Genomic DNA, 13,818 nt, shown 5'->3' on the forward strand with positions numbered 1-13,818 from the left:
GCGCTCCACATCAAATTTTCAGCAGTAACGGTCAGAAAGACTGGAACGTCTACTGCCCTCTGCTCTGGCGTCGACGGCGGCCATCTTAAGTCTCCACGATCGTACCCTATCAGACCAAGTGTTCTTAATAGGTTGTAATCCAGAATGCACCGTAGTTGGACAGGAAATAATCGAACCAAGGATTCGGGTCCTGACACCTCTCCCCTTTTTCTCGTTTCTCTTTTCTTTTCTTTTTTCTTTTGGATCTTCTGCTGGTGCTACTACCTTCTGGTGTCTGTCTTGTCTCTGTATCGATATAATTCTCTTTGTGGGTTGTCACCGCTTTCATCAATGTCTAACGGATTTTGCATTTTTGTGATATTATGCCTGGTTTGAACATTTTGCTCCCTTAACGTTAGAGGTTTGAACCATCCGGTGAAACAAGCCAAAATTTTGGATTACTGTAAATCTCTTTCCTCGGACTTGGTGCTACTTCAAGAAACGAAAGTTTCCTATAAGGAGGCGCTTTTTCTGAGGAAAGATTGGGTCCTGGATGTTGTGTGTTCTGATGCGTTGGGTAAAAAAAATGGTGTGATTACTTTAATTTCTAAATCTTCTGGTTTATCGGTGATTTCAGCAGAACATGATTCGGAAGGTCGTTGGTTGTTGTCTAGACTTTCTAATAGCCAAACTGATCTCTATGTTATGAATATATATGCTCCAAACAATGATGATCCTTCTTTCTGGCGTGGGATTACCAAAAAACTAGCTGATACTCCTCATCAAGCCAACTTAATTGTGGGCGGTGACTTTAATTTACCACTAGACCCTTTCCTAGACAGGAGCTCAGCTTTCTCATTCCGCCCTCCTAAAGCTCATAAACAACTATTAGATATGTGCTCTGTCCACACTCTTCAGGATATCTGGCGCCTTCACAATCCTACTGGCAGTGAGTTTTCTTTCTTCTCCTCCCCTCATTCTAGTTTCTCTCGTATTGATTACCTCTTAGTTCATTCATCTCTTTTACCATTCTCATCTTCTCCACATATTCATCCTATTCTTGTTTCTGACCATGCTGCTGTCTCCTTTTCTCTCTTACATCTGACCCCTTCGCAACGATCTCGCTCTTGAAGGATGAATACTGAGATTCTTCATGATGTACCTCAAGTCTTGGCCTTACAGGAAGAGATTGCTAATTTCTTCTCGACTAATGAAGGCTCGGTTGTCTCCCCCATTGTTTTGTGGGACGCCTTTAAATGCACACTCCGAGGTCATATTATCAAATGCATGGCAAAGAGGAATGCGGACATCAAAAAAGAGTTGCAGGATTTGGCGGACTCCATTAAAAGTAATGAGCTTCTTTTTCGTAGTTCGAAGGATCCCCAACTCTTGTTAAGCATTAAAAACTTAAAATACTCATATAATTCTATAGTCACCAAGAGGGCTCACATTGGTGTTCAAGCCCAAAAATCTAAACGCTTATTGTTGAAGAACCGGGCTGGCAAAATCCTTGCTACCACTTTGAAATACCAGGATTCCAATTTTAAATCTTCTCAAATATGTCCCATCACTGATAAAACCGGCTCGCCAAAATTTCAAACTCCTGAAATTCTTTAGGTTTTTCGGGATTTTTACGATAATCTATACACCCCTTCTAATCAAGCTTCTTTTGACAAATGTCAGGCATTCTTACGTACTATTCCCATCCAGTCGGTTTCCTCAGTTGATGGAGCTAAATTAGGTTCTCCTATCTCGTCGGAAGAAATATCGCCGGCTATTCTTGCTACACGCTCTGGCAAAGCCCCTGGCCCAGACGGTTATCCTATTATGTTTTATAAAACTTTTCTACCTTCTGTAGTCCCTCACCTTAAATCCCTTTTTGACACTTTCATCCAGAATGGCTCTGTTTCGGGATCTGCGGCTGATGCCACAATTGTAGTCATACCTAAAGACGGTAAAGATCACTCGGATCCTAAAAATGATCGCCCCATTTCCCTTCTTAACATAGAAACTAAGATTTTTGCCAAAATTCTTGTCAAGCGTCTGGAATCTTTTATCCCCAAGCTCGTTCATCCTTCTCAGACTGGCTTTGTCAAGTCTAGACTAGCTAGGGATAATATCCGTACCTTTTGTCATATCTTGGGTGCTGCAAAGCGCTATTCCTTGCCAGCAGCCGCTCTGGCCCTTGACGCCGAGAAGGCTTTTGATAAGGTCTCCTGGCCTTTTTTTCATGCTGTCCTTCGTGCCCACAATCTTGGCGACTCCTTTATTAATATGGTTATGTCTCTCTACTCCCAACCTAGAGCAAATATTAGGGTTAATGGGTCGACCTCTGCTTTTTTTAATCTCCATCAAGGCAACAGAGAGGGCTGTCCCCTATCCCCTCTTTTATTTCTGTTATCCATTGACCCACTCCTTAGGCTTATTGATCTCCATCCAAATATCAAGGAATTTACTTTTGGCTCCTCCTGCATTAAGACAGCTGCATATGCAGATGATGTCCTCATCTTCTCGGATGACATTGAGTTGGCTATTCCCGCTATTACAGACACTATTGCTCTTTTTTCTACGGTATCTGGATACACCCTTAACAAAGACAAAACAGAGTTGTTCCCCTTAAATGCGTATTGTTTCCCAGCACACATGGGCACAGCTGGTTTTAAATGGCAATCCAAACGCCTTAAATATTTAGGGATCTGGTTTTGTAGTACCCTGCATGACACGGTACTCTATAATGAGGCGCAAACTCTTATTAAAGTCCGTCATCTTTTGGAATCCTGGTCACCTAAACATATTTCTTGGTAGGGGCGCCTCCAAACCCTAAAAATGATGATCACACCTATTATCAATTTTGTGTCCTCTGTGCTTCCGGTTAAACTCTCTCCTTCCTTTTTTCATGAAATCGATTCTCTCTCTTCCAAGTTCTTATGGAACGATAGAAGATCTAGACTTGCATATAAGTATATGCGCAAACCTTATGATGAAGGTGGGTGTAATTTTCCTGATTGGGAGAAATACCAAATTGCCTTTCTAGCCTCGCAAGGGGCTCTCTGGCTTTCCTCTAACCTGGGTCATATGCCCTCCTGGATGTTTATTGAGCATAGTCTTTCCTCTCCCTTACCACCTTTGTCCTTTTTAACCTCTTCCACTTTATTTATTCCTTTCTCTCATTCTATCATTCTCGATACCATCGCGGCGGTCCGCTCCATTGATAGAAAAGTTGCTACTCCCATCCACAAATCATGGTGGTCTTCTTTATGGCGCAACCCTCGCATCAAAGTTCTTATTGATTCCGCTTCCGTGGCTTATTGGGCGTCTAAGGGGATTACCTTAGTCAAACATCTATATCATTCCAATAATGATCCTTTGCCCTTTTCGTCTTTGGCCCAACAGTTCTCTCTTTCTAACTTGGATTTCTATACTTTCTTAAAAATTAAAGTAGCTGTCTCTAAACTACGTCTGGTGCCAGACTCTCCTACTATTAAGTTATTCCATTTGTGGCTTAAATCTGGTCATGTGGCTTCTAACATATATACATTTTTATCTTCCACTCCCTCTATCCCATGCACTGTCACGCAACAGAAGTGGTTGCGTCACTTCGATCAGGATCTCATTGCCCACATCTCTCCTGACAGATGATGTTGATTGGCAAGCTCTCCTTACGTAACAAATTTGCCCCTTCTTTAATCCAGTCTAACTCTTTTCCATTAATCTTCTCCATTGGACTCCAGTCCGCTTGCATGCTTTACACTTGAAGGAGGACGACCTTTGTTGGAGCTGTGGGCTGTCTCCTGGAGATTTTATTCATATGTTTTTCAAATGCTCCCTATTAGAAAATTATTGGGATTTGATACATAAACATCTTATGCTGATTTTTAATATTAAGTTCCAACTCTCCTTTCCCATGATTCTGTTGGGTCCTTTGGCTTCACGTGACCCGATACATTTAGAGTCTTTAGATTTGCAATTACTAGATCTTTTACTGACTGTGTCGGTAAAAGTGATCTTAATGGAATGGAAATCCTTCTCCTCTATCTCATATCACACTTGGTGGGCATGGGTGTCCTTTCTATGGAGCGCACATTCCTCCGTGGCAGAGGCTCATTGTGGTATTGGTTGTATGTGTAATGTTGTGCGCGTGTCTTGTCTCGTGTGTGTGTTAGCGCGTGTATGTGTGTGCGTGCGTGGAATGTATGGAATGTGGGGAGTAGGGAATGTAGCGAGAGGAGAAGCGGGCTGGAGGAGAAGGGTGGAGGTTGCTGTTGTTCGGTGTCGCTGTTATCCTGTACTTGTTAAATAAAAGAAGAAGTGTGGAACCTGAACCTGCCTACGAGTTTCCTTGCAACATATGGCGACGAGCGGGATTTGAAACCTTCCAGCGGCACTGAGCACGATTCCGGAAATATATATACAAAAAAAAAGGAGGAAAAGAAGTAATTGTGAACGGAAAACCTACGTAACGGCAAACCTACGTATTGATGAGGATTACCGGACCTCCTAGCATTCAGCCAACGGAAGCCTTACTTGGTAAATTAAATTTGATTTTCTAGCAGCGCCCACCTTTTACAGGATGCCGCCGTTGGTGAGCATTTTTCAAGTAGCCCGCGAGCAGCCATCTCGGAGCGTGCCATAGATGCGGCTTGCTGTGTGACGTTGAGCTTCCGTGGGCGTTCCATAGATGCGGCTTTGAGCTTCCGTAGTTGTTTATCGTCATCACGTCCGACGACACGACGTGGCAGCCATTTTGAGTTGATGATCGTATCCTAGCAACGTTCAGTATACACCGGGTGCTGGATCCGACGCTGCTGGTGTTTTTCGTGTGCTTACACTGCTAGTGTTCTTCGTATGCTCACTTGAGAAGGAACTTTAAGTAAGCATTCAGTCGTGATCTGATGTTAGTGGCTACTTCCATAATTTAATTTTAATAACCAGCCAACTAAATATTGACACTAAACTTTAGTGAACTTTTTGCCCAAGTTAATCCAATAACATCCACAATACTGAGTGAACATTGGTGAACTTTTTGCGCAAGCATCAGTCTTGTTTGGATTGTTGTTTCCATTTTTCTTGATAATTGATTTTCTTTACTGACCAAAATGTCCTCAATTCTTCCGCCACCATTTTTCATAGCGGAATCGGGTGAACCTCCCATAGCATGGGATTTATGGCTCGATATGTTTGAAGCATATGTTGAGGTTTTAGCTGAGGAAGAATCTTCTCAGGAAAGAATGGTATCTCTACTTAAACACAGGCTTGGCGCAGTGGGGTTAAGGGAGTTTAAAAATTTGCCTAAGATTGATAATGCTGGGGACATGGGTGTTTATCAATGCGCTGTCAAACAGATGCAGGAAAGGTTTGGGAGGAAAATTAATGTGGTAATGGAGAGGTTTAAGTTTTATTCGAGGGCTCAGAAAGCGGATGAGTCAATTGATCAGTATGTTTCAGCGCTAAGGGGTTTGGCTGTTACGTGTGAATTTGAGAGTATGACTTATGACCAAGTTTTACGTGACCAAATTCTTATGAAAACAAAGTCAAAAAAGATTCAAGAAAAGTTATGGTCATCGAGTAGTACTTCATTAAAAAATGCTATTGAAGTAGCTAGGGGTGTGGAGATTTCGGACCAGTGTATTCGTGAAGTTAGAAATGAGAAAAGTGATCTTGCATCTGGTTCAGTAAATGAGATAAATAAGGGTGATAAATCTAAATCCAAAAATGAGAATAAGTCATTTATGAACTATACTAATAAGAAAAGCAATGAGAAAAGTTATGAGAAAAGCAATGAGCAAAAGAAGTTTTTGTGTTATAGGTGTGGATCGTCCAACCATTTAGCAAACTACAAGTGGTGTCCTGCACTTGACAAAATTTGCACGAATTGTAAAAAGAAAGGTCATTTTACTAGAGTGTGCCACAATTTCAAGGCCAAAGTCAATTGTATTCAAGAAGATGATCAAGATGATATAAATTACATCCAAGATGATGATGCCTTTCATGTTGTAGGTGAAATTTGCAGTGTACACGATGAATTAGTTAAGGTGAAGGGTAGAGTCAAAGAGCTACCATCTACTATTGTTAACATTGATGGTTTAGAAGTTAAGATAATGGTAGACTCTTGTGCGTGGTACACCATCATGGGCATGGATCAATTTAAGTCACTTTGGCCGAACAGATCGTTATTAGTTCAGGATGTACACCCTGGGGGTTATACTGGACATAAGATACCCTTAGAAGGATTCATATTAGCCAAAATTAGTTTTGGACACAATTCATGTCATGGTAAAATATATATATCTAGCAAAGGTGCAACCATTTTAGGATGGCCGCACATGTTTGATTTGGGCATGAAAATTGATCCTCGTTTAGAGTGCCCTGTTTATTCCATTCAGGATGATTGTCGAGAAATGAATGATTATTCATTTTTAAAGGAAAAATTTCCTGATGTTTTTTCCAATAGTATTGGCAAAATGATTGGATTTAAACATAAAATTTTTTAAGGGAGGGCACATGTCCTGTGAAGCAGAAACTGAGAAATGTACCTATCAGTTATAGAGAAAAATTGGGTGAAATACTTAAAAAATTGTGCAAGGATGAAATTATTGAACCGGTTGAGAGCTCAGATTGGGTTTCGCCAGTCGTGATTTCTCTGAAATCCAATGGCGATTTGCGTCTATGTGTCGACTTAAGGTGTTTAAATGAAGCTATTTGGGTTGACACATTTCCCCTTCCAAATTTGCAAGAACTTACATCTTCTGTTGGTGGGTCTTCTTGGTTTTCCAAGATAGACTTAACAAGTGCTTATCATCAAATCGTTCTTGATGATGATTCAACACATTGTACTGCTTTCATTACCACTGAAGGGATGTTTAGATATAAATGCATGCCATTCGGTCTTGCAAGCGCGTCTGCAGTATTTCAAAGAGAGATGTGCAGGATCTTGCAAGGTATTAAAAATGCTAAAGTATTTCAGGATGATATTTTAATATATGGAGGTGACAAGGAATGTCATGATGAAAGTTTGTATGCTGTTCTAGATGCTCTGAAGAACAGTGGACTGACCATCAAAAATGAGAAATGTGTGTTTGGGAAATCTGAAGTGGAGTATTTAGGACACATTATATCTAAAGATGGTATTCGACCTAAAATTAGTTATGTTGATGCTATCTTAGCTGTTCCTGAACCTGCAAATAAGGAGCAATTGATGTCGTTCTTGGGGTTAACAGAATTTTATTCACGCTTTATTGAAAATTACGCTGTGAAAGTTGAACCATTGAGACTCTTGCTAAAGAGGGGTGCAGTATTTACATGGGGCGAGCATCAAAAAATGTGTTTTGAAAAATTGAAGAAAGAAATAGTTACTACACCATGTTTAAAACCATTTTTGCCAAATGCTAAATGTATATTATCTGTGGATGCGTCTGGTCATGGCATTGGTGCAGTTTTTTCTCAATGTGTTAAGTCAGAAAAATGGGTAGTAGCATATGCTTCTCGCACGTTAACGAAATCGGAACGAAATTATTCCGTAATAGAGAAGGAATTATTGGCGGCTTCATGGGCTGCTGAGAGATTTAGGATGTATGTTTGGGGAAAGAAATTCAGGATTTTTACCGATCACAAACCATTGGTTAACATCTTGAGACCTGAAGGAGGAAAGAATTTGACTCCTAGGTTAGCTCGTTTGGCTTCAAAACTACAGATGTTTAGTTTTGACATTGAGTACATTCCCGGTAAAGACAATGTAGTTGCTGATGGTCTTTCAAGATTACCAAATGTGGATTCAATGGGAAGTGAAACAAATATGGATGGTGAAATAGCCTTCACCATCAAGGATGTATTTTTGATAAATGAAATGGTTGCTGATAATATTGTTTCTGAGGCATCTTGGATGTGCGAGATGGACAAGGACGTGGTTTTGAAGGAGATCAAAAGGTTCATAGTTGATGGGTGGCCAAGAGAATCTAGCTTACGTGGTGAGAGTGCTGCGTTTTCAAAGATTAGAGAGGAGTTGTGTATTGTTAATGATATTGTTCTAAGAGGTGACAGAATTGTGCCTCCAGTTGGGTTAAGAGAAAGTATCGTTGGGAAGAGTCACATGGGGCATGGCGGTATGTCCAGTACTAAAAGAAGGGTTAAGGAGTGGTTTTGGTGGCCAGGGGTTGATCCTATGGTGGATAGATTAGTAAGGGATTGCAAGATTTGTGGAGCTAGTGATAAGGTAGCGAAACCATTGAATGTACCTTTAACTATGGTGGAATTACCCGAGTAGCCATGGCAAAAGGTGGCGATTGATTTCATGGGTCCATTTTCAGCTATATCTGCAAAGGACTGTTACGCTATTGTGTTGGTCGATTATTATTCGAAATGGCCTGAGGTGAGAATGGTAAGTGGAATGACTACGGAGGTGGTCATTGAGTTTTTAGAAGATGTGTTTTCAAGGGAAGGTGTTCCAGAAATTTTGGTTTCGGATAATGGTCCTCAATTTGTATCACAGAAGATGGAAGAGTTCTTGGTAATAATGGGTATTAAGCACATAAAGTCATCTTTATATCATCCCGAAAGTAATGGTCAAGTTGAGCGCTTCAACAGGGTGGTTAAGGAAGTGATTGAATTGGCATTGAGCGCAGGCTTACCCTGGAGGAAGGCGCTACTAGAAAGATTAACTGCATATCGTGTGACTCCGCATTCTGCCACAGGGAAGACGCCTTTTGAGATTTTGAGAGGTAGGAAACCATTTACTGGGTTGGTTCCTTGGTGGTTGAGGAAAAGAAATGAGAGAATGCGGTGCAGTAACAAGGACATTGATAAAGAAGTTAGGTCTGAAGTCAAGAAGTATCAGGATCGTAACCAGAGGTATCATGGAGGTAAACGTAATTGGCCTTTGGTGAGGATTGGTCAAATGGTTCGGGTGAAGAATCCTAGGATTGTGTTGAAGGGTGAAAGTGTATGGTCCAAACCCTTGAGAGTAATGAAGGTGTTTAGTGGTGCGGTGGAATTAGAAGATGGTAAGAGGTGGAATTTTCGACAATTGAGTTTTTGTAATGAGAGGGGTGGTGCGGTAGGTTCATTGTCTGGTTCTAATTCTGGTGGAGTTGATGAGGGGACGTGCAGTGGATATATGTTAGGTGATGATTTTGGACTAAAGAAGGATGGGACGTCAACTGGTATCATGATTGGTTGTGATGCTAGACGTGATGCAGGAAGTGGTGTTAGAGACACTGTTAATGATGTTTCATCTCGTTCTGATATTGGTGTTCAGGGTGGCAACTTACGTCGTGGCAATAGAACAAGGAAGTTGCCTGCCCGGTTTTCTGATTTCAAATTAGGGTAGTTTTTTGTGGTGGTGTCTTTAGTTGTTGAGGAGGAGGGTGTGTGGTATTGGTTGTATGTGTAATGTTGTGCGCGTGTCTTGTCTCGTGTGTGTGTTAGCGCGTGTATGTGTGTGCGTGCGTGGAATGTATGGAATGTGGGGAGTAGGGAATGTAGCGAGAGGAGAAGCGGGCTGGAGGAGAAGGGTGGAGGTTGCTGTTGTTCGGTGTCGCTGTTATCCTGTACTTGTTAAATAAAAGAAGAAGTGCGGAACCTGAACCTGCCTACGAGTTTCCTTGCAACACTCATCTCTCCCCGGCTATTTCTAGTGGGGTATGGGTGCATTGGATACATATGTGGAGCTTGCTGCAAAAGGTTTGGTAGATCAATATCCCTTTGTGGAGTCTTTTTCTTTCTTTTCATGTAGCACTACAGTAGATCCTTTCTCTCTTTCTTCTTCACTCTCTCCTTTCCTGCCTTTTGCCTGTCCTTTTCTTTATTATTCCTCTATCTCTCCTCTTTTTCTCTCTTTATCTTTTTCTTTCCTTTTCTTTTTCTTTCATTTTTGCGTTTTTTTTCCAATTACAATGATACTCTGGTTGGCTTGTGCTCCTGCTTTATTTGGTTCTTCCTTCCTCCAAATCCAGTATAATATTTTTTCATTTCTACCATGTTTTTAATAGACTTTTTGTCATTTGATATGTTGCCTTATTGTATTTCCCTTGATTTCATCCCTTGTATCATTTGTCATTATGCTTATTTCTTCATATGCTTTTTTAATGCCAATAAACCTTTTGAAAAAAAAAATGAAAAGAAAGTACTGTCAGCTCGCCTGTTTCAGGTTTTTCTTTGCGTTCCGGCATGTATAGTGATGATTTCACATAGAAATGAACAGGACTGTCATAATGCAAAAAAAGGCAGTAGCAGGGCATTGATAACTTAAAAAATCTGTAAATGCTGCAATCAGATTATTTCACCAATTAGCAGACCATTTTTCACAGGTCTCTCATTATATGACCTAGATTATTTTGTAGTTTAACAGGTAGGTCCAACAATTGCAGTATAATCCACATATTATTTTCCACTTGCACAACGGTGCAGCTTTAAGCAGGGCAATGAGGAATATTTCCTGCATCATCTCGGCCTCCACATTATGCCTGTCAAACAGTTGTAAACACTGTTTAACAGACGTAAGGTGTTTTTTCAGTGGGAGTGAGTGGAAAATGGTGAGAAATAACTTTGGGACAGAGTGTGGGTCAAATAAGTTTGCCTCAAATTTGTGCAGGTCCTGCTGCTATCAACTATATACAAAGCAGCTCAGATGTCACTATCTTTGGCCATTCAGAGTCCCAAACTTGCCATCCACTGGGCCCAAGGTCGCCCGGCCCACAGGCTTTTAAATTGCAGACGCTCATGGATATAAACATACATACATTCCCAGGGACATATACGGAGACAGTAACACTGACATACACGGTTCTCCGCACACAAACACACATGCTCACACACAGTCATACAAAGTGAACCTGCTTAAGAAGTAACTTACCTGGCGCACATTTCTTCAACATGAACTGGCATGTTCTTTGTGCAGGGCCTACAATTCCAAAAATCCCATAACACCAGCAAGCAGCACATCAGAGTTGCCAGGTCCAAGAGCTTCTACCTATTCAAAATCCAGGATAGGGTTAGAAGTAAACCCTTGTTCTCTGTTCTGACTTCTCGGAGGGCGAAAAGGTACATGATTGACAAGCCCTGAAGCTCCATGATCTGACATGCTACACTGCCTGATGCTAGTGCAGCATGTCAGCTAAGTATTGTAACTGTGTGAGGCTGGGCTGTAACATGCTCAGTGAAGCCAGTGGAGCCATCCTCTGCTGACAAGTGGAAATCACACAGTTTACATGCAAACTAATTATCCAAGATCATTTATCTTCAATGGAAATCTGTAGCACCTCAAGTAATTAACTACAGAGGTGAACGCCCTGGCACCGGAATTGAGAAGCCCCCAGTGGCAAGGACTTCACTCATAGGTGTAATGTGTGGGATCCTTAGACAATATTTTTGGAACCGAAATGCCTTTGAAGTACCACTGTTTATAAATAAATATAGGGGCAGATTTATGTCGGACTTGCGCCACCGTTGCGTCACGCAATGGCGGCGTAAACGTGGCGCATCCCTGCGACCTATTTACAACGTGACGCATCTAGGCAAATGCGTCACGTTGTAAAGCCCTGCGCCACATGTGGGCGTTCCGGCGCAAGATGGGCGTTCTGGGGCAGGTGCGCCTCGCAAAAGTGCCTGCATGAAATCTACAAGATTTCACGCAGGCACTTTTAGGCCAATGCTGCGTCAAAACCCTGCGCCTGCTTGAAGCAGGCGTAATGCTTGACGCAGCATTGGACAGATAGGGCCCCCAGAGCATTGCTGCAGCTGCGCCGCATTTTAAATGCGACGCACCATGGGTGACGGAGCTGCGGCGCACAATAACTAGCGCATCCCTGGGGATGCACCAGTTTTTGTAAATCTGCCCCATAGAGTTTTGCAGAATACCCTAAGACAATCTGGTGATGTCCTCTGAATTTAAATATTCACATCCAGTAAAGGTATGCTGCTCACTTTTTAAAGAAATTTGTTATAATCAAAGGGTGTGCAAATTTGTATACCTACATTTTCTGTTTTTAAACTTTGCCACAGCTGTACAGGACTGTCAGCAAGCCACTAAGCAGTGGGTTATTGTTAGACTTGCAGAGTATATTAACCCTCATTTGTAAGATGCTTCATTAGCTAGTGTGGGATGCCCAGTAATCTGTAAAGGAGCTGGCATGCCTAGCAAGCTGCAGCTACTGTGTTTTTCCGCTTCCCCCAGAGCAGGGTCGCATCCACTGACATCAGGGAAACAAACGTCCCTGTGTTCTGTCTTTTCAACTATTTTGAGTGAGACATTCAGTGACAGTGGATATGCCAAGTATGGTGAAGCACCTAGCTGCACGAAAATTATGTAGGCTTACCATGGCTTGTTTCACTGTCCATTTTTTAAATTCTGTATCCATGCACAAAATACAAAGAATATTACATTGTCTTTGCCAGTCCATTTTCACCATATGATTCCATCCAAAGTGCTACGATTAAACATATATGCATGAGACTTGACTGGTATACCTTTCCCTTAAGAAGTTCCAAGGCATTACCCACAAAACATGTTGTTTGACACTGATCAAAACAGCAATATATTATCTAGGAAATTATTTTCAAGATATCTATTTTATAAGAAACTTTCAAGACTAACTGTTCATGTGTTGCTAAGAGCGATAAAATGTCCCTTTTTGCATGTTCTCCATCACTTTTTGCTTAATTTAATTGCTGTTTTTCAAATTCTGCATACTGAGGCACTGCTGTCCAGTACCAAGAGTGTGTCCTCTGAGTCCTAAAACATATAGATATTGGCTAATCCTTGAGTGGATTATTCAACGTTTCTAATAGGCCATAGTATATGGTGTGAAAATACTCCCAAGGCATGAAATGATAAATATCACCTATGGATTGCAGTACTTATTGTGCCATTTGCTAGCACGACAAACGAAACATGGCTTCAGACCTACCATTGTAGCCTGACTGCTGCGGTGTAAAACCTGCAGTGTGCCCTGTTAAAAAAAAGTTTTATTAACAGGAAAATAGTTCTCTTTTAAATATTAGTAAGTTGGGCCCTGAGTAAGCTTTGTTGCCCACAAGGCAGTCTGCCTGGTATTTAAAAGTGTGATATGTGGAAAATTAATGTTACCATGTCCCTAAGGTTACAGGGTTCTAAAAGCTATTTTCATTGTGGGAGGCCTAGCTGTTCTATGCAGAAAACCAGAGTACAGATTAAAATACTTATTCCTCTAGCTCAGGAATAGACCAAGCTCGAAAAGTAACTAAACTATTACTTTTAATAGGCATTAAAATCCCCATTCAATGGTGAAGGCAGATTCCAATAAATATTAAGGAAAGGTAATTTGGGGGAAATTACCCTATAACTGCCTGAACTATGAGAAGGCTGATTTGGAGACTGTGGGCCTCCTGTTGATACAACACTGTCAAATTCTCATTCATTCATTCATTAAATCTTTATTTCAACATTATTTCTGTCATAAAAGATTACAATAAAGACAGTGTACATAAAAGGCATAACATTAATTAAATACAGATAAAAATTGTCATCAAATATACAAAGTCACTATAATTCACAGGTCTGTTGAGCCACATTAAACACTTGGGGTGCACTTGAAAAGGAGAGAATATAATAATGCAAAGACAATTCTTGTGTATGCCTAACTGTGTGCTGAAAGACCTAGCTTTTTTTCTACCAAACCCTTGCCTATGGGCTTGTTGTCAGCACAGTGCCTGCTTCAAACTGGATTTTAGTATTAGATGGGGATGGACACTAAGATTACCATAGTACATGCCCCACTTACACTCTCAGCTTCAAAGCCCAAGTTTAGTGTTGCCACAGCCTGTCTCGAAATTGTCAGGACATTTTATTGTGGTCCTTTTTGATGTAAG

Source organism: Lissotriton helveticus, chromosome 4_1 (assembly GCF_964261635.1).
Source record: "Lissotriton helveticus chromosome 4_1, aLisHel1.1, whole genome shotgun sequence".
In the NCBI taxonomy this organism is placed as follows: Eukaryota; Metazoa; Chordata; class Amphibia; order Caudata; family Salamandridae; genus Lissotriton; species Lissotriton helveticus.